General features: G+C 41.4%; 1 protein-coding gene across 5 annotated transcripts in view; it reads left to right on the forward strand.

Annotated features, from left to right (window-relative positions):
- The window catches only part of RIPOR2 (RHO family interacting cell polarization regulator 2), a 3,249,967-nt gene that overhangs the window by 2,283,918 nt on the left and 945,511 nt on the right, over positions 1-20,538 (forward strand). The gene's annotated exons all lie outside the window — the stretch shown is intronic.

Genomic DNA, 20,538 nt, shown 5'->3' on the forward strand with positions numbered 1-20,538 from the left:
GTGAGATGCCAGAGGGATGAGAATATTATTATTATTGGACAGTAATGGTAGAAAAATGTGTTGATGGGGCCAGAGGGATGAGAATATCACTGTTAGACTGCCAGAAAGGAAGTCATTCTTTTAGCCCTATAGCTAAGCATGATTTGTCTTTTGAAAAGTAGATGAAAGATACCCTTATTGTCTTTATATTAGATTCTCTTCAAACTTTCTTTTATGTATTTACAGTGTTTTGCATAACCACATGGACTTCGATTTCACTGTCAGAATTTATCAGCTAGGTTGTGTTATACAATTGTGTTAACTTCATTCAGTTTTGCCTTGGTCAACTAATGCAATTGTCAAAGTTAAAATACGATCAACATTAGATCACTGTTGCAGTAGCCTATATTTTATGAGTTCTGTCATGCCAAGGATATGACAAAACTTAACCACTGTGGGCTCAAGGATAGCTGCATAAAAGGAGAGGTTAAGGTGCCAAACGCTTCAGTGCTTTCTTGCCACTGGTGTGTGCTTTCTGCAGACTTAATAGAGCCGCATGTTGGCTAGAGAGCCTTCAAGGCTAGGCAGATTAGTACCCTTTTGGGAAGAAACTTTTCCTATATTTGTTTGAAGAAAAACTGATTTTTCTTTTGATTTTTACAGATTATTCTCAGAAAAGTTATGCTTATGAATTCTCTCCATGTGAAGAAAAATTTCTTTTGTAATGAATGTGAGAAAATGTGTGCAAATCATTTTTGGTATATTTTCTATAGGGTTATGAAGAATACTTGTAGGGCCTTGGTGTTGTGCTTTTGGGGACTGTCAATGAAAACTTTACCTGAAAACTTAAATTTTCTGTGAGGAGGTTTACTGATTCACCCAGGCTCCTCTACCTGCTTTTCAGGTTCCTTTTTTGTTCAGCCATGGATCAATTATTAATCTCCTTGGTTCTTCCTGCCCCTGTCTGCAAGAAAAAAAATTCTTGAGTCTTCAAGTGTCAGATTGGTCCCTTATTTGCACAGCCACCAATGGGTGAGACTGATCTGGCAAGACCTTGTTCTTTTTACTGCTCATTGTTGCCTGTCACTCCCTCTGGTATAATTCCTTGGAAAGCCACTAAGGACTGGTAGATACTCGCTCTGCGGTTATTGGGTTGTCCTCTAGAAAAGGGAAAAACACTCTCATGTCAGTCTCTGGGGAAGGAGCAGAAGCCGTCTTACAGCAAATCCAAACTAAGATGCATGATTCTCAGGTTTAATGCCTCTGCCATGGGTCTCTCTTTATTTCAAGTCCTGTTTCTGTATTGACTTCAGAGAAAAATAATTCCCTCACTTTCTGACACTGATTCCCAGGAGGAATGTTTTATTCAATAAATTCTCTTCAAGCTGAAGATTCTGATCCCTGATGACAGTTTTTACAAATTTCTATTCAGAATGGAACTATAGTTAAAACGAAAAAATTGTTTCAGTGGGAACAATATGAAATCCCCATTTCCTGCGCAAGTATTATGATTTGTTGCAAATGGATTTTCTCAGCCTGCAGCTGGCCCTCCTGTTAATCAGTTTTAGAGGATGTTTTCATAATAGCTTGCAGTATGCCTGACAGTCAACCTCCTACTCCCAAAAAATCTGATAGCTTATACAAAGCTCCCCAGACGGTACTTGCATATTACCGCAACCAGATTTTAGTGATAATACCACTTGCTTCCCGATATTGAAATCTGACCGTTAGTGTTGTACAAATGTCAGGAAATGTCTTTGCTTTCACACTGAAGGTTGTTTTAAGAAGGGTTGTCAAGAACAACGGAGAAAGTTAGTGTGTCACTGTGGCTGTGTGCACTTTAAAGCCAGCATGTGTGGAGCCATCTCATTTGTGCATTAATGTTGCTTACAGCCACAGCAACAGTAACTTTTTCTGGTGTTCTTGATAACCCTTCTTAAAACCACTTTCACCCAAAAAACTCCTTTTTTCTTTCATGTCAAACTGCGTGTCACGCTACATGTTTTTGATTCAATATGACTCCAAATGGTGAGGAGGCATCCCTCTGCGTGTGTTAATCTCAGAAATGCATCTTAAAGTAAGCAAAATACTGTGTTGTACGAGTGTCAGGAAACCAGTAACACAGCTGCGATACCTGAAACCCAAATACAATTATAACAGTTATTCATCAACATTTGCTGCCACCAAAAAAAGGAACGTTCAGCGGGCGGACTTTCAGTAAGCAACATGCTGGTAGTAAAGTGCATAAAAACACAGCATGTTGTTTTACATTTTATTGAAAACACTCCAGAAGAAAAACGGTTAAGGTGTTTGCCTTACAGACAAAAGGTACAGGATTTGATTCTCACCTTTGGTAAGCATGATCAAGTTGAAAAAGTCCCCAGAGGTTGTTAGACTAGTAGTCATCTATAAATTCAGTAATGTCTTTACACCTAGTCTGGTGGCTATCTCTGGACAGAAGTAGTCAGTAAATCATGCCCTATAAATCAAATATAAATCAAATTTGTGGGTCACATTTGGGTTACATGGCTAGGCTTTTTAAGCACCTTAGTGGTCGTTAGCCTAGTTATGCACCTGTGAACCTATGAATATGCAAGTGTTTTCAGTGGGAGAATACTAACGTTTCTCAGTCTCTCAGAAAATACTGTGAATTGATACAACTGGAGTTCTCAAAACCTTTATCCATTCCCCAGTGCTGTCAGCACTGGTGGATGCATTTGTCACAGCCTGCAGTTTTCCCTAACAGCCAACATTCTTCCCCTAAGAAAGCAGAAAGAATATACAAAGTTCCTCAGTCTTCCAAGTTTTTATACACTCAGACCCATAGCTTTAGTTAGTTCAGCTGCTGCCAAGCATTTTTGTTGATTCTAATCTTTCTCCGTCTGGTAAGTATAGTAAAGCTATTGATAAGTTTGAGGGGGAAGTGTATGCGTCTGTAACTATGATTTCTAGAATATTGAATAATCAGGCCCATATGTTAGTTTTTACTAATTTTGAAAATCATGTGAGGAATGTTTTAGCTGCATTTTTCTTTTGTGAGGAAAAATCTGCTTTGTGCGGTTTAGTTTCTTCTGTCTTTTAGGTCATTGTTTGAAATGTATGTGACACCATCAGTACTGCTTCCAGGGCTGATGCCATTGGTACTGTTTAGAGATTTGCCTGGCTGCATTCTCAGAAGCTCCCAAAAGATATCCTCTGTTGCAGAGGTTATCAAAAAGTGTGATGAGAGGGGTAAGCTCCCTGGGAAAAACATTGCTGTTCCGTATGTTCGGAATTTAGTCCTTTCGATTTTAAGGGTCTATTAAAGAGCATTCACTGTTTTAATCATTCAAGGTTATAATATAAACCACTTTAATAGATGTCATATGTCACACCTATGCTCCCCACTCAGGGTGTAGGACATAAAGGTGATGTACGGATATACATACCTCAGAACTTCTTTGCCACCAGTCTGAACTCCATCTTTGCTTGTTGGTCTGAATATTCCTTCCTCTCTGCTGGTTACCAAGCAGTATTTCAGATAAGTGCCCTGTTGGGGTTGTACTCTCTTTTATTACTTTTTGGGGTTTATGAGTTTACATGTCATCAAGAAAAGGAAAATGTCAGTGTGGGAGGCAGATTCCCCATAATGATCATCTTGAACAGTGTCTGTTTTGTCTGGGTACTTCCCATGACCATATGAAGTGTTCTGCTTGCCAAACATTTATCCCGAAGACCCTACATATAGTCATCTCTCTTCCTTGTTTATTTACCTGGAGAACTGAAGTCTTAAATTTTTTTTCACCGGGTACTATGACAGAACCCTCCTGTCCTGAAAGTTAGTGACTGACCTGCCAAGAAGGCCAAAAGAGTTGGGTCTGACTCAGCTGCTGTCCCGCCTCCCCCAGGCACCTCTCTTGAGGCTGGCGAAAGCCCAGAGGTTTGCACGGTTAGATTCTGTGCCGTGATCATATCGGAGGCCTGCATGGATCCATCTTCTTGCATGTCATCAGAGGCTCAGAAGACATCTGTTCTGGATTGAGGGGGGGCTCTTATCTGATCACTTCAGAGGGTCCAAGGGGGATTCTGAAGATACTTGTGCAGAAGGAGATTTCCTACTGTGTTAGTTAAATGTAGGCAAGAGTCAGAACCTCCTAGGATGCTTAGAGCAAACATGTCTCAAAAGAAGAAACAAAAATATTTCCCCTGCTCCTAAGGATCCCCAGCATGAATAACAGGATTTTACCATGGGGTTATTTAATGCATTGATGGCCATGAAGTATCCCCAAGGAATTTCTGTCCCAGCTCACCCTTGGTCCATTACCCCACTCGAGACCCAGAGGGCAGGACTCCTCTGAGGAATTGGATTCTAGGGAAGAGTCTTTGGCATATTCCTCTCAGATCTGGTCTCCCTTGGATTATGGCTCTGAAGAGGAGAAAGAATTTATTAGCCCAGACTCTCCTTTTGAAGAACTGTGCTTTGGGGATACTATTTCTTGTATGATGGAGTACTTTAAATGGGACTGCTGAAAGAGAAAGAGTTTATTAGCCCAGACTCTCCTTTTGAAGAACTGTGCTTTGGGGACCCACAGAGCAGGACTTCTCTGAGGACTTGGATTCTGGGGAAGAGTCCTTGGCATATTCCTGTCATATCCTGTCTCCCTTGGTATATGGCTGTGAGGAGGAGAAAGACTCTATTAACACAGACTCTCCTTTTGAAGAACTCTCTTCTGGGGATACTATTTCTTGTGTGATGGAGTACTTTAAAATGATACCACTGATGCCACCTCTAGGGTTGTTGCATTTGGATCTGTGTAGCTGTTACTCTTGGCTTCATTTCCAGCCCTTGCCTAATTATATTAAGGCTAAAGTGTCGGAAGTTCCTCTTGATCCTCTTTGGCTGCGCAGCTTCTGAGCATTTTAAGTCTCTGCAGGATAAGGAGGTGGTCTTGTAGGCACTGAAGCATATTTTTGTTTCTTCTATTCCCAAGTTCCAAAGGAATTATCCCTCTAAATCTGCTTTGTTTGCAGACAGCCTTGCCCTCCCCCCAAGGTAAGAGTGCTAGGTGGGTTCCTTCTCTAAAGACTACTCAGACTGTCCACTACCCAGAAACCTCCTTTTCAAGATAAGCCTGTTTCCCCCTTTCTTCAGTCAGGTTCCTTTATCTCTGTCTTTCTTTGTCCCTTCCCATTTGGTCGCAGGTCACGCGAGGCTCTCTGGTTCTGTCCATCATCCATGGGGAGATACCTCACGGTGTGGGAATCCCTTCTTCCTTTTCTGGGCGTCATTCAACCTCCTCAAAACAGCTTCCTTTCTTTTCAGTGCTACTTCAGAGCCTTCTGTCTCGAGGCATTATTCAAGCTGTTCCACCTTCCCAGAAAGGGAAGGTACCTGGAGACTCATTCTCTCAACTCCTCACCTTTCTGAAAATTCCTTCCTTTTGCATGTTATCCCTTCAGACACTGTTTTCTCCTTTTCCTCAGGCTTTCTTGGTCTGTCTGGATCTCAGAGATGGTTATCTTCACATCCCTGTTCATCCCCTTTCATGATGTTTTTGCATTTTTTCCTTGCATTTTCAGTTTTCTTCTTTGCCCTTTGGTCTTTATACTGCCCCAAGAGTTTTCACCAAATGCCTCACTCCTGTGATTGCTTTTTTTCAGGATGAGAGAGGTCAAATCTTTCCTTATCTACACGACCTTCTCCTTCAGGCTTCCTCCCTCAAGACCCTGCTTCAGCACTTCCACTTTACTGTTTGCCTCTTGCAAAGCCTGGAGTTTACCATAAACTTCCAGAAATCAAGTCTTAGTTCCTTCTCAGGATCATGTTTCTTGGTTGCAAGCTCCAGACCATCCCTATGCTGAGTTCCTAACTCTTCCCAAGACTCTTTGATTGCTTTTTTTTTTCAGTCTCTTCTCCCTCAGGTTTTAGTTACAGCCAGGAAGTTTCTCAGGGCTCTAAGATTCATGGCTTCCACAATTCCTATGCTACCCCCACCAGACACTCCACAATCAGCTGCTCTAAGGCCCTTAACAAAGGGTGTCCAATTATACTGTTTAATATTAATACTAATACAAATGGTAGTAGTTCACCAAGACAGGTAGGCCTTCTGGAGTGAACTGTCCTGTTTCTGAGAGCTGTACATCTCCAATGCCAAACTGGTTGTCTTCCCAGTTGTCTGTCTATGCTGCAGCTGTGAGTAAAGCTGCAATCATTTCCCCTTTAGTCAGAGTGGCACACACCAGTCCTTTGGCTTGGCACATCTCAGCCAACTGGTTACTTGTCAGCTTGCCATAATCATCTTTTGACATCTTTCCCTGCTCTCCCTGCCTGACTAAGCTAACAAAAGGTAAATAAATAAAACTATTGTGATCTGAAACTTTGAGTGTCTACTTTGTGGCTCTTTGAGAGTACACCTATTTAGTGACAACTGCTTACAGGAGTTCAATTAATATCCACACCACTGCTCACCAATATGTAACCATGTGCTGGTCCCACCACTGTCAACCAGTACGTGAGGTCCCCATGCTGGGCCTGTAATCAAGGATTCTGAATTCTCACCATTGACAATGGAGAGGGATGTTCACTTGGAATACAAATGCACACACTCACTATTTCCAGATGCAGGCCTCTCTACATAAAGCACAAATTTCCTTAAGAGCACACAAGGAACACACACAGTCCGGGGTCTGGATCTCGCTGTCTGTCTCCCTGCAGGTCCGCAAAAAGACTCCCCACTGGTACAGCTGTAGGTTTAGGCCCTCAGCCTAGTGTCCAAGTCAAGATCTTCAGCACCCTTTCTGTAAGCCCAGTGCTTGGTGTCTCTGCTCCAAGTAGCTCTCACACACACACACACACACACACACACACACACACACACACACACACACACACACACACACACACACACACACTCACTCGGGAAAGGCTGACACAGATTTACCTGCTGTGTGCCCTTCTGCCCATAGTTTAAGGTAGTTATCCTGCCACCAGACACTCCACAGTCAGCTACTGTAAGCCCTTAACAAGGGGTGTCCAATTATACTGGGTAATATTAATACTAATACAAATGGGTAGTAGTTGACCAAGACAGCTAGGCCTTCTGGAGTGGCCAACAGTGTCACCAAATAAATATAAGTACTCTCAAAGGTTAATACTTTCTACAAGGACCAGCTGTGATAAAAATTTTAAGTACATTTAATAATAAATAGTAAAAGAGCATGAAAATACTGAATATATATTCAGAGTAAACCACAGAGGTCACTTCTCAGGAAATATTGAAAAGATCATTGATGGACAGTCTCAGACAAATAAAGAAAAACAATATCTAAACAAAGCTTCGCTATATTCCTGACAGAATCTAGAACTGATATTCCCTAATAACTTACTTGATAGATCAAGGCACAGTGAAATACGTGAGCAGTCTTTCTAGTCGGGTTCCTCAAAACAGGATGCTCCTTCAGAGATTACTCCCAGTAAAATATAATATCCAAGATGGCTTGCAGAATGACCTTATCTGGTCACCTGACTCTGGGTTCTCACAGTAACTCTCTTTGAAGCTGAGACAGGAATTTAGCATAGACTACTACAATACACATCTTAAATGTTTATGGCAGTGCCTGGTGCTTCCCCTCTTTTTACTGAGCTAATGAACAAAGGCTTCTTCTAGACCCACTGTCTCTGGTCCTGTTCAGCACTGTATGGTGCTGTTTAATGGTTCAACAGCTCATTTACATTTCCCTTATTTTTCTTAAGTTAACTAGTTACCCTTTGCTGTCCCAGTGTCCTCTGTTAAAACATGCATTTAATACAGTTACAATAATACATGTGCATTTCTTTTCATTCCAGCAGGGTGCACTGTTGATGCATTTTAACACAAGCAAACCTCACAAATACATTTTCAGCACAAGCATCTGTACAAATCAGCTTGAGAAACAAATAGCATATAATCATTTACAAAATTCCAGCTTGCTGTGTTGGCAGAAGTTATACATCCACTGCCCTACTTCTGGCATAGCTGGCAGTACCTCCTATTGTCACATCACTGTTGCAGTATTTCTCACTAAAGAGATTCCCTGCTAAGGGTAGCTCAACATCCAGCCAGTATACGAAAGCCTTATATTTTAATAGATGTCATACATCATATGTCATGCCTATGCTTCCCGCTCAAGGTGTGGGACATAAAGGTGACGTATGGACATACATACCTCAGAACTTTTTTGCCATCAGTTCGAATGCCATCTTTGCTTGTTGGCCTGAACATTCCTTCCTCTATGCTGGTTACTAAGCTGTATTTCAGATAAGTGCCCCATTGCGGTTTTGCTCTTTAACTTTCCTTACTTTTGGGGGTTTTGTGAGCTTGCATGTCATCCAGAAAAGAAAAATGTCAGCGTGTGAGCCAGATTCTCCATAAGGATCATAACAGTGTCTGTTTTGTCTGGGTACTTCTCATGACCATATGAAGTGTTCCGTTTGCCAAGTGTTTGTCACAAAGACCCTACGTAATCATCTGTCCTCCTGTATTCACCTGGAGAACCATTGTCTTAAATTGTTCATACTGGGTGCTATGGCAGAACCTTCCTGTCTTGAAAGTCAGCTGCCTGCCAAGAAGGCGGCCAAAAGAGTTAGGTTTCACACCGGGTGCTATGGCAGAGCCTTCCTGTCTTGAAAGTCAGCCACCTGCCAAGAAGGTGGCCAAAAGAGTTAGGTCCGACTCGGCTGCTGTCCCGCCTCCCCTAGACACCTCTCTCGAGGTTGGTGAAAGCCCAGAGGATCCCCAGTTAGATTCCTGTGCCGTGACCATAATAGATGCCAGCATGGATCCAATATCTTGCACATCCTCGGAGGCTCTGAAGACATCTGTTCTGGATGTTGAGGGGGGGACCTCAGCTATCATTTCAGAGCATCCAAGGGGGATTTTGCAAGTACTTGTGCAGGAGGAGATTCCTACTATGTTAGTTGAATGTAGGCAAGGGTTGGAACCTCCTAGGATACTTAGGGCATATAGCCTTCAAAAGAAGAAGCAAAAGGCTAAGTATATTTTCCCTGCTCCTAAGGGTCACCAGCATGAATGGCAGGATTTTACTCTGGGGTTATTTAATGCATTGATGGCCTTGAAGCCTCCCCAAGGAGTTTCTGTCCCAGCTCACCCTTGGTCCTTTACCCCACTGAAGAGGCCCAGAGGGCAGGACTCCTCTGAGGAATTGGATTCTAGGGAAGAGTCTTTGGCATATTCCTCTCAGATCCTGTCACCCTTGGATTATGGCTCTGAAGAGGAGAAAGAGTTTATTAGCCCAGACTCTCCTTTTGAAGAACTGTGCTTTGGGGATACTATTTATTGTATGATGGAGTACTTTAAATGGGACTGCTGTCAAGTTTCTGACATTCAAAAAAGGTGAGCTCTTCCACATGGAGTCCCCTAAGCCCCCTGCTGTCCTCCTATCTTGGCTGCCCTTTTAAATAACTTCTCATCAGCCTCTGTGGCCCCTTATTCTCAACCTCCAGCCCCTAAGAAATTTGTCAGGTTTTACAAGGTGCCTGATGAGTGTAAGGTTTTCTACAATTGTCCTTATGCTCACCCTTCTGTGGTGTCTGTCTCTTCTGACAAACCTGCTAAGCTTTTGCCTTCTGCTAAACTGCTTCCTTCAAACAAGGGCAGTAAGGGCATGGAATGGCTCTCACTTTGGCATTTTTGGCTGTTAATTAACAGACCTGTATGACAAGGTATGCTTTAGCCCTCCTTTCTCAGGCTTTCCAGACTATCTCTGAACTTCCTGATTCTGTTGGGAAGGTCTTGGCTATCTCTTTATTGGGCTCCACTTCTCAGGAAGCCCACCACTCTACTAAATGTAGTTATGATGCTTCCTCTGGAGCTGTTGATTTTGGTTCTGTTTTTTAGATGTTACTCTTGGCTTCATTTCCAGCCTTTGCCTGATGATATTAAGGCTAAAGTGTTGGATTTTCCTCTTGATCCCCTTTGATTCAGCAGCTGCTGAGCTTTTTAAGTCTCTACAGGATAAGGAGGAGGCCTTGGAGGAATTGAAGCATATTATTACTCCGATTCCCAAGTTCTAAAGGAATTATCTCTCTACATCTGCTTTGTTTGCAAGCAGCTTTGCCCTCCCCAAAGGTAAGAGGAGTGCTACATGGGTTCCTCCTGCGAAGTCTACTCAGACTCCCACTACCCAGAAACCTCCTTTCCAGATAAGTCAGATTCCATCTAACTTTATTTCCCCCCTTTCCTCAGTCAAGTTCCTTTATCTCTGTGTTTTTCTCTACCCAGTTGGTTGCAAGTCCCTCAAGTGTCTGTTTCTGTCTATCACCAGTCGGAGATACCTCATGGTGTGGAAATCCCTTCCTCCTTTTCTAAGCATCCCTCAACTTCCTCAAGAACAGCTTCCTTTCTTTCCAGAGCTACTTCAGAGCCTTCTATCTCAAGGCATCATTCAAGCCGTTCCACCTTCCCAAGAAGTGAAGGGGTTTTATTCCAGAATGTTTCTGATCCCCAGGAAGGAAGGTACCTGGAGACTCATTCTGTACCTCTCACAGCTCATCACCTTTCTAAAAATTTCTTCCTTTTGGATGTTACCCCTTCAAGACCCTGTTTGCTTTTCCTCGGTCTCTCCTGGTCTCTCTGGATCTCAGAGATGCTTATCTTCACATCACTAGTCATCACATTTCAAGAAATTTCTGCATTTCAGTGTTTCTTCCTTTCATTTTCAGTCTTCTGCTTTGCTCTTTGGTCTTTCTACTGCCCCAAGGGTTTTCTCCAAATGTCTTGCTCCTGTGATTGCTTTTGGAGGATGAGAGGGGTTCAAATCCTTCCTTATTTAGATGACCTACTCCTTCAAGCTTCCTCCCCCAAGACCCTGCTTCAGCACCTCCACTTTACTGTTTGCTTCTTGCAAAGCCTGGGAGTTTACCATGAACTTCAGAAATCGATCCTAGTTTCTTCTCAGGATGATGTTTCTCAGTTGCAGGTTCCAAACCATCCCTATGCTGACTTCCCTTCCTCCTCCCAAGACTTTCTCTGATTGATTGCTTTTTTTCTCCCTCTGTTACAGTTACAACAAGGGAGTTTCTCAGGAATCTAGGACTCATGGCTTCCACCATTCCTATTCTACCTCTAGCCAGGCTCCATATGAGAAAACTACAGTGGTTCCTAAATTCAGTGCGGCTACAACACTGTCATCCTCTAGATTTTTTAGTCCCTCTTCTATTTCTCAAGCTGTAGCTTCAGTGGTGGATTCATAAGCTGTCTCTCAACCCAGGACTTCTCGGGAGCTTTTTTTGGATGCTTCAGACACTGGGTGGAGAGCCTTTTTCTGTCCCTCAAGGTTCAGGTCACAGGTCCGCCTCATCAGATGTCAGACCAAATCAATGTCAAGGAGATGAGAGCTCTCTTTTTCCCCCTTCAGGCCTTTCTTCATCTTTTTCTTCCAGAGCTTCTCAAAATCTTTACAGCAAATACCACAGTGATGTGGTACATCAACAAACAAGATGGCATGGTCCTACCTTCTTTGCATGCTGGCTCTTCAGGTTTAGGATCTACCTTCTCTGCATGCTAGCTCTTCAGGTTTAGGATCTAGCTGTCCAGTATCAAGTGACTCTTCAAGCTGTATATATTCCTTCAGTGCAGAACATTTATGGCAGACTCTCCGAGCAGATCTGTATTATAGGCTCACGAATGGATGCTTCACAGAGATGTGTTTCTGGACATTTTCCATCAGTGGGTTACTTCTCAGGTAGATCTTTTTGCTTCCCCTTTGAACAGACAACTTCCTCTATTTTGCACCAGAGTCCACTGTTCTCTGGCTTGGAAAGTAGACATTGCCTCTTTATCTTGGAAGGGGATGTTTCTCTATGCCTTCCCTCCCCTTTCCCTCAAGGGTCCTGCTTAAGATAGTGCAAGACTCCCCCAAAATCTTGTTGATGACTGCCCTTTGGCCCAGACAGCACTGGTTCTCTCTTCTACACCTAGCCAAGAGCAATCACCACAAGTTACCTCACAGGGTGGACCTACTCGCACAAGACAAGGGGTCTCTCATCCATCCTCACATGTCCATTCTTCAAATGACATTGTGGGTGATAGGGTTTTGATCCTTTTAGGCACCTTTTTTCTGAGGATGTGCTTAAAGTTCTGCAGGATGCACAGAAACCCACTACTGGGAAATAATACATGTACAAATGGAAGAGGTTTTCTGTTTGTTGCTTTGCTTATAACCAGAATTCACTTTCTGTGGGTATCCCTCTGTTCTGTGTTACTTTTGTGAATTGATGCGGGCTGGGTTATTCTGCTCATCTACCATTGATACTTCCTCTGGCCTTTAGGTTTAAGATCAAGCAATTTCTTAAAGGCTTCCTTCATATCAGACCTCCCAGAGGCCTATTCCACCATCCTGGGACCTTAATTTTGTTCTTGAAAAATTGGCTCAGGCTACTTTTGATACTGCAGCTTAAGCTTCCTTACAGCATTTTATATGGAAGACTGTTCTTTTGGCACTTACTTCGGCTAAGAGGGTGTCTAAACTTCAGGCTGTTATGGCTGTTCCACCTTTTTATCTCATAGGGACAGGTGTCTCTTCATACTGATCCTTCTTTTGTGTCCAAGGTGGTTAATGAATTGTCTCTTAATCAGTCTATTAACTTGCCTTCCTTTTTTTTCTTCCCTGCAGTCTGCTAATGAGAAGGTTCTTCACACCTTGGATTTGCATAGACAGCTCAGATAACGGTTTGGATAAGACTAAGGCTATTTGCAAGTCTGAGCAAATTTTTGTTTCTTTTTATCCCAGGTCTCCAGGTTTGGAAGTTTCTAAGAAAACCATTTCTTCCTGGATATCTAAGGCCGTTTCCTTTTGTTGCTCATTTCATGGGAAAAGTCTTTCTTCCTCTGTAATGGCTCATTCTGCCAGGGCTGAGGCTTCCTCTGCTGCTTTTTTCAAAGGATTGGATACCAATTCCATCCTCTATGCTGCTACTTGGACCTCTGTCCACACCTTTACTAAGCATTACAAATTGGATGTTTCCAGAGCAAGAACTGGCTTTGCCAGAGCTATCCTGCATGGTTTTCTTGAGGGTTCTTCTGGGCCTTCCTCCTCCCACGTTTCCTCTTGAGCCTTTGTACTCTTCCCTTTAGTGAGGAATGCTGCAACAGTGATATGGAGGGACATAGTACAGTTCTGTAAGATCTTGCCATAACAGTAGATGTCTTTCTTTTCACTGCTTCAGTATTGTCTCTTTCCCTGCTGTCCCTTCTGCTCTACTCTTTACCTTTTCTCTTTCTGGATGGACATTCTTCTCCTACTTCCTAGGACTGTTGTTCTTCCTGGGACCTTTCATTTCTGAGGTATGTGGATCTGTACATCACCTTTATTTCCTATGCCTTGAGCAAGAAGCATACATATGACGTATAACATCTAAGGCTTTGGTATAACAGCTGGGTGTTGAGCAACCCTTTTGCAGGGAATCCCTTCTGTAATGTATACTGCAACAGTGAAAGAAGGACATCTAATGTTATGGTAAGATCTTACACAACTGTACCTTATCGTTTGACTGTGTTGCGTGTGCATGCTTTACTGTTCAGTATGAAATGGATAAACCTGAAAAGAGCATTAGGAAGTGCACCAAATGTGGCCATAAAATGCTTCCCTAGTACATGCATGAGCTCTGTGTGTGGTGTGCCTTGAGCTGGAACATCTCTTGGCTGACCAATCTGCAGGTTTTTTGTCCCTTATGGATCAGAGAAACAAGCTTATTAAGGGTTTGCTCTCTCCTGACAATGCAAAACAGAAACCCAAAAAAGAAAAGGAAAAGAACAGAGAAAAAGGAGGATTCTAAGCCCAAAAAAAGGAAGGCAGAGGATGCCGGCCATTCTCCAGCACTGAAAGCAGTAAATGGAGTTGCCCCCTGTATACTCCCTCCCTTACCACTATTGCTGTCTGATCCCATTATGATACACGATAGGTTGTCTAAACATCAAATCAACCATCCTTTCTTGGCAAGGCAACTCCCTCCCTTCATTGCCAGGCAGCCTTCAACTTCCTTATCAGCTTTCAGGAGTGCTTTGGATCTCGATTGGGAATGCATGATGAGGGCCTTTCTGACACAAATTGAGATGTCATCCCATCCCCCTCAGTTTTAAAGGTGGATCCAGCTGGCTGTCTCTCATCCATCCTTGCTCCTTCCCTGATCTGTGTTTCAGCACCAGAGGATGCATTATATGTATTACTGCTGCAGTTGGCCTTAACTATATGGGTTAAATCCTGCCAAGCCTATAACAGCCAGACAGCTTCCAGAGTTTCCAGGCACCTTCCACATGCTCAAACCATTAGGCAACACAAGTTGAGCTATCTAAAATCACAGGTTTTAGCACCATGTCTCCAGAGGATTCCTGCTGTTGATGAGAGTGCTAAATTGTGGGCTTTCAAGAATCGAATGTCTGCTTTGTACATAGGTGTGTACTAGACTAATGATCACAAGGGCCCTTCTAAGCCTAGCCATGCAACCCAAATGTAACTCTCAACTTTGATTTATATATGAGGGTGATTTTACTGACTGCCTCTGTCCATCAGAGACGTAGACCAGTGGTGAATTTCTGATTACCCATCCACTGGCCCAAGTTGCTCTTAAATAGGTGCTCTTAAATGTGCTGTTCCTTTGCTGGACAGACAAGTTCACTTTGGGAAAAACCTTCTACATAAAATAAATTATTGGTTAAATATACTTTCTTACTTAGTAAAATTAAGTTTAATTAAGGAGTTTGTATTGTAACTGAATGTCGCAAGACTTCACTGTACTTTTAAATGGCTGCACACTTTTTTCCTGTCATTTTAAAAGTTGTTTAACGTAGTTGAAAAACATTTATTTTTCTGTGGAGAAATTGTATTTATTTTACTTTTTGGGTCTGGCAAAGTTTTAGTGCTTTTTACTGTTCGTGTGTGGAAAAAGACTTTTAACAATTTCAAATTTTTACCAGTTTATGCTGCTTGTTTTCTCCTGGAACAAAGCACCATTCTCAGCTTGACCATGGAACAAACTATGGATCCTATGGTTGGTCCATCTTCCAGCCACAAAAAGAAAGTTGAGCAAAACAGCCTTTGCCACCACAGTAGGCTAACAATTTGCCTCAGCAGCAGGTGAGCGACTGCTGTGACCATAGCTGGTTCCTTAGGCCAGTCATCTTTTACCCTGATTCCCTCTGGTGTACAACCTACAGCCACTATGACCCAAGGGTTAGCAATGTCCTCTCTAGCTGTTGGGGTTCCTCAGTAGGCAAGAAAGCACCACTCTTGAGGGAAGGCTTGCCTGTTTATTCAGAAGGTTCTACCCATCGGTGGGGTAGCCGATGCTACCATTAACAACACTGTTGGCCCCATTTTTGCTGTGAAAAGAAACAGAAAACTAAAATATATTTACTCCTCAAATTTCTCTCCGTAGGAGTAGTTTACTATATTTTGCTCAGGGTTTAAGTCAGACTGTTGACTCTTATAAGGTGGTTTCTCTTAAAAGAAAGAGGGATGCCTCCCTCCCTATAGAGATTTAAGAATCTGAATCTGAACCAGAAAATCAAGAGTGATGCAGAATTTTTCTTCAGATTCCTGATTCAGACTCTGAGGAGAGCATAGTATCTGATTCTCCCTGTGGAGGGCTTCTTTTTCTGTGAGACTATTTCCAGAATGTGCCACTGTTTTCAGTGGGAGAGCACTGAGGTTCCTCAGTCCCTCAGAAAATACTATGAGCTGTTACAGATGGAATTTCCAGAACTTTTATCCATTCCTCCAGTGCTGTTTGCTTTGGAGGATGTGTTTGTCTATGACCATAATTTCCTGACAGACTGCTACCCCTAAAAAGGCAGAGAGATTGCATATAGTTCCTCAGTTTTTAAAGTTGTTATACACTCATCCCAAACCTAACCCAGCAGCTATAGATTTAGTTATTCCTACTGCTGCTAAACAGTTAGTTCCAATCCTACCCCCTTGCTAACAAGGATGGTAAAATTGAGAAGTATGGGGAATAAGTGCATGCTTCTGCAATTTTGATGTTCAGAATTTTTGAATTGTCAGGGTAATTGTGAAAGTATGAGGACTGGTTTGTCTGCAGTTCCTTCTTTTGAGGAAAATTCTGATTTAAGTGGTTTAATTTATTTCATTTTACAGGTCACAACTCATTGTTTAAAGTGTGCGTTTCACTCTGTCAGTACTTCTTCAAGGGCTATGGTTGATGGTACTGTTTTAAGGAAGGTTGCCTGCCTGCATTCTTGGAATCTCCCAGATGTGAAAATGAGATTTTAAATTCTGTTTTGGATAGAGGTTTAGCTTTTGGTCTCTCTGTTGCAGAGGTGATGAAAAAGTGTGAAAGGGTAAGCTGATATGGGAATCAAGATTTTTCAGCCCACTTTTTCCAAGTTTTCCTAGGGATTCTGTAACTCGTCCAATTTTGGTAAGAAACAAAGTGAACAGCCTCAACAAAACACAGGTAAGCAGATGTTTTAAAAAGAAATTGCAGCGGGGCTTCAAGAAGAATTCTGGAAACTCCCAAAACCAAAGATATTGTTCCCCCATACCGCTCAACCTTGTAGAGTAAGAAATCTGGATAAAGTCATAAATAATCTGGGGGGGGGGAGAGGGCAAAGGCCCCAAAATAGGGACAATTTTTAAATATTGCCCTTATAGAATAACAAGTTTTGCTATAGCAGGAATTTTCTGAAGGGTAAGAAATGTGAAACTCAAATGTCTGTCAGTATTTTCAGACTTAAGTCTTAAATGACTTTCCAATAATTTGGCAGAAAAACACAATTTAATGAAAAACAGACCAAAACCATGAAGCAAAAATCTGGGCATTCTGTGAAAATCTGTACAGGTGAAGAGGTATGGTTCCCCCCTCCATCTCTGGCAGAGACCCCCTTTTTCCTGGAAAGAATGAATCTTCACTTTTCTCTTTGGCAGTAGATAGTTTGACAAATTAGTTCTGATGATCTTTTTTTAAAGATTACAGATGGCAGTGGGAGGAAATTCCTCCTTCTCCAGGGGTAATTCCTCCTCCACCAGACCAGACTCTGTTTCCACCTGTCCTTCATCACATGTTGCCTCAGGGAGTGATCGAACTAGTCCCACCTTCCCAGGTGGGAAACTTTTTTTATTCAAAGACGTTTTAGTGCCAAAGAAAGATAATGCTTGGATAGCAGTTTTGAGTCTTCTTTCCTAAACCTGATTGTGACAGTACCCAAAGTTAAAATGATGTCACTTCACAACTTTGTGTCTGGATCTCTAAAAGTCCAAGTTGGGAGCAAACAAACACGACTTTCTCGATATTAAATAAAAGATAAAACTTTCATTCAGGTACAAACTAGTGAGCTCTTTCGTGCCTTCTGGCACGTCTTCAGACTATACAAACACTACAGAAATCTCAGTAAAAAAAGGGTTACCTCACCTCATTGTTTCACAGCAACCAATCAATTGTCTTCAACAATTAAAATTCACCTGCTGGCAATATAATGTGAAGTCAGAGACTTAATACATCAAGTAGCATAGGAAATCTTTATACAAAAATAAAAGTTCTGAAATGACACACAAAAAATAAAACAAAACATTAATTTTCACTTTCATTATTAACAACTATATACAGAACAGTGACAGCAGCAAACACTAGTCTTATTTTTTTTTTACTTTCTCACATATAAAACTGCTGACATCAACCTTCTCACAGTTATAATACCAGAGTATACCAAAAGATGGCAGTCATATACACCATAGAAAATGTCTTCCAAAATTCCTAAAGCAAATACCTAAGTTACATATCAGGCTAAAATTCAAAAAAAAGGTAAGCATCAATTTCCTATCATTTAAAACAACTGTGATACATCTATCAGAGGATAATAATGGTAATACATCACAAAAAACTGAAATACTGTAAAATAAATAGTTGGATATACCCTAGGGTTGCCACCTTTTCAAATGCCCAAAGTGGACAAAAGGACAGAAATTCACTTTTTGCCAGAATAGAAACTTATTCTTGTATCATTTGAGTTGCTTATTCTGTTTATTATAATATTTTGGTGTTTCAGATACAAAATAACTGTTTTATGCAACTATTAAAGAAAATATAGAAAATATTTTTGTCCTGAGATTTTTTGCAGGACACAACTGCCCAAAGAGGAGGAATTCCCCAAGCAGTGGGACAGGTGGTAACCCTAATATACCCTTGTAGTAGCATTCTTAATGTTTCAATGGCCTCTCAACTAAGTAAGGTTTCAGGGGCACTAATTCATTCAGGCCATACTCTCTATCAGCCTGCAATCTAATTATCCATCTAACCTCACATTTCTCTGTATATTTCTTACAATTAGATAATCTAGCCCCTCAAGTGGTAGTTTCAACTGCTATAAATCTAAACATATGTCTGGTGCCATATTCAAGTGTATGCCTAGCTAGGGCATTCCCCTCGTCTTCTTTATTGATCACATAAATATGCTCTCTAACCCTTTCTCTGAGTGTCCTATTGGTTTTGCCAATATAAAAACATGGGCATTCTGTACATCTGGCTAAGTAGACTAGGTCCCTAGATCTACAATCTGCATAGTGATTAAACACAAACACCCTCCCAGTGGTTGGATGCATAAACTTATTGTCATTCATCATATATGAACAGTAGTTACAACTTCTACATCCAAAAGTACTCTTCCTTGCTGATTCTATTCCTTTCTTCTTGTTATTCTCATAGCAGAGTAATCTCCTTAAGAGATTTATTATTTTTATAAGAATAACTCTGTCTCGGTACAGAGTGCCCATGTTTTTATATTGGCAAAACCAATAGGACACTCAGAGAAAAGGTTAGAGAGCATATTTATGCGATCAATAAAGAAGACTAGGGGAATGCCCTAGCTAGGCATGCACTTGAATATGGCACCAGACATAGCGATTCCGCAGTGGTACAGTGGTAGTGTTAACTCACAGCAAGAGGTCCTCCCGTTTGATTCTCGGCTTGGCTTGGGAGTGCCTTCTGTGTGCAGTCTGCATGTCCTCCCCACGGTTGGGTAGCGTTCAAAAGACATGCGTGCGTAAATGGGCGTGCCTTCGTTGAAGGTTGGGCAACGAGCTGGCACCTTGGCATTGCGTAAAAATCTACTGTCAATCATTAGCAGACCGGTGTTCCGCTGTGGGGACCCCTTACCGGGAAAAAGCCAAAAGGCAAACAGCAACATAAGTTTAGGTTTATAGCTGTTGAAATGACCACTAGAGGGGCTAGATTAAGAAATTATAAGAAATATACAGAGAAATGTGAGGTTAGATGGATAATTAGATTGCAGGCTGATAGAGGGTATGGCCTGAATGAATTAGTGTCCCTGAAACCTTACTTAGTTGAGAGGCCATTGAAACATTAAGAATGCTACTACAAGGGTATATCCAACTATTTCTCTTACAGTATTTCAGTTTTTTCTGATGTATTGCCATTATTATCCTCTGATATATGTATCCCAGTTGTTTTAAAGGATAGGAAATTGATGCTTACTGTTTTTTTGAATTTTAGCCTGATATGTAACTTAGGTATTTGCTTTAGGAATTTTGGAATACATTTTCTATGGTGTATATGACTGCCATCTTTTGGTATACTCTAGTATTACAACTGTGAGAAAGTTGATGTCAGAAGTTTTATATGTGAGAAAGTAAAAAATTTTCTGACTGGTGTTTGCTGCTGTCACTTTTCTGTATGGTTATATAGTTGTTGATAATAATGGAAGTGAGAGTTAATTTTTTGTTTTATTTTATTTTTTATGTGTAATTCCAGACCTTTTATTTTTGTATAAAGATTTCCTATGCTAGTTGATGTATGAAGTCTCTGACTCCACATTATATTGCCAGCAGGTGAATTTTAATTGTTGAAGACGATTGGTTGCTGTGAAGCAATGTGGGTGAGACAACCCTTTTTTATTGAGATTTCTGTAGTGTTTGTATTGTCTGAAGAAGTGCCAGGAGGCATGAAAAGCGCACACTAGTTTGTACCTGAATAAAAGTTTCATTTTTTATTTAATATCGAGAGAGCCATGTTTGTTTGCTCCCAACTTGGACTTTTGTTACTGCATTTTGCTTTTTTGGGAGAACTTCATCCCCAGCATCTTTTGGATTTGTGTTTTGTAATCAGTTCTCTACCTTACCTTTTGGACTATCCACTGCATCAGGAGTGTTCACAAAGAATCTGTCTCCAGTTATAGCTCAATGCAGGCTACAGGGTATCCACATTTTTCTATATTTAGACAACTTGCTTATCTTTGCAGTCTTGTACAGAGAGTCAGGAATCACGCTCTTGGGGTGAGAGATGTCTTACACAAGTTGGGGTTCCAAGAGAACAACCAAAAGTCTTTCTTGACTTCTCATGGGATTGTATTTCTGAGATGTCCGCTATATGCAAGAGTTCAAACAGCTTTTCTTCCACACGAAAAAATGGAACTACAATTCGACAAAGCCAAATACTGAAGAAAACCAAGGCCCGCATCTCCTCAAATCAGCCTTTATTAAAGGATTAATTGCTTTCCTCACAATGTAAAAATTAGAACTATGTCTAGATCTATTTCTAGGGTTTTCTACTCA

The sequence above is a fragment of the Protopterus annectens genome, chromosome 3.part1 (assembly GCF_019279795.1).
Source record: "Protopterus annectens isolate FY-2018-M chromosome 3.part1, PAN1.0, whole genome shotgun sequence".
Taxonomy (NCBI): Eukaryota; Metazoa; Chordata; order Ceratodontiformes; family Protopteridae; genus Protopterus; species Protopterus annectens.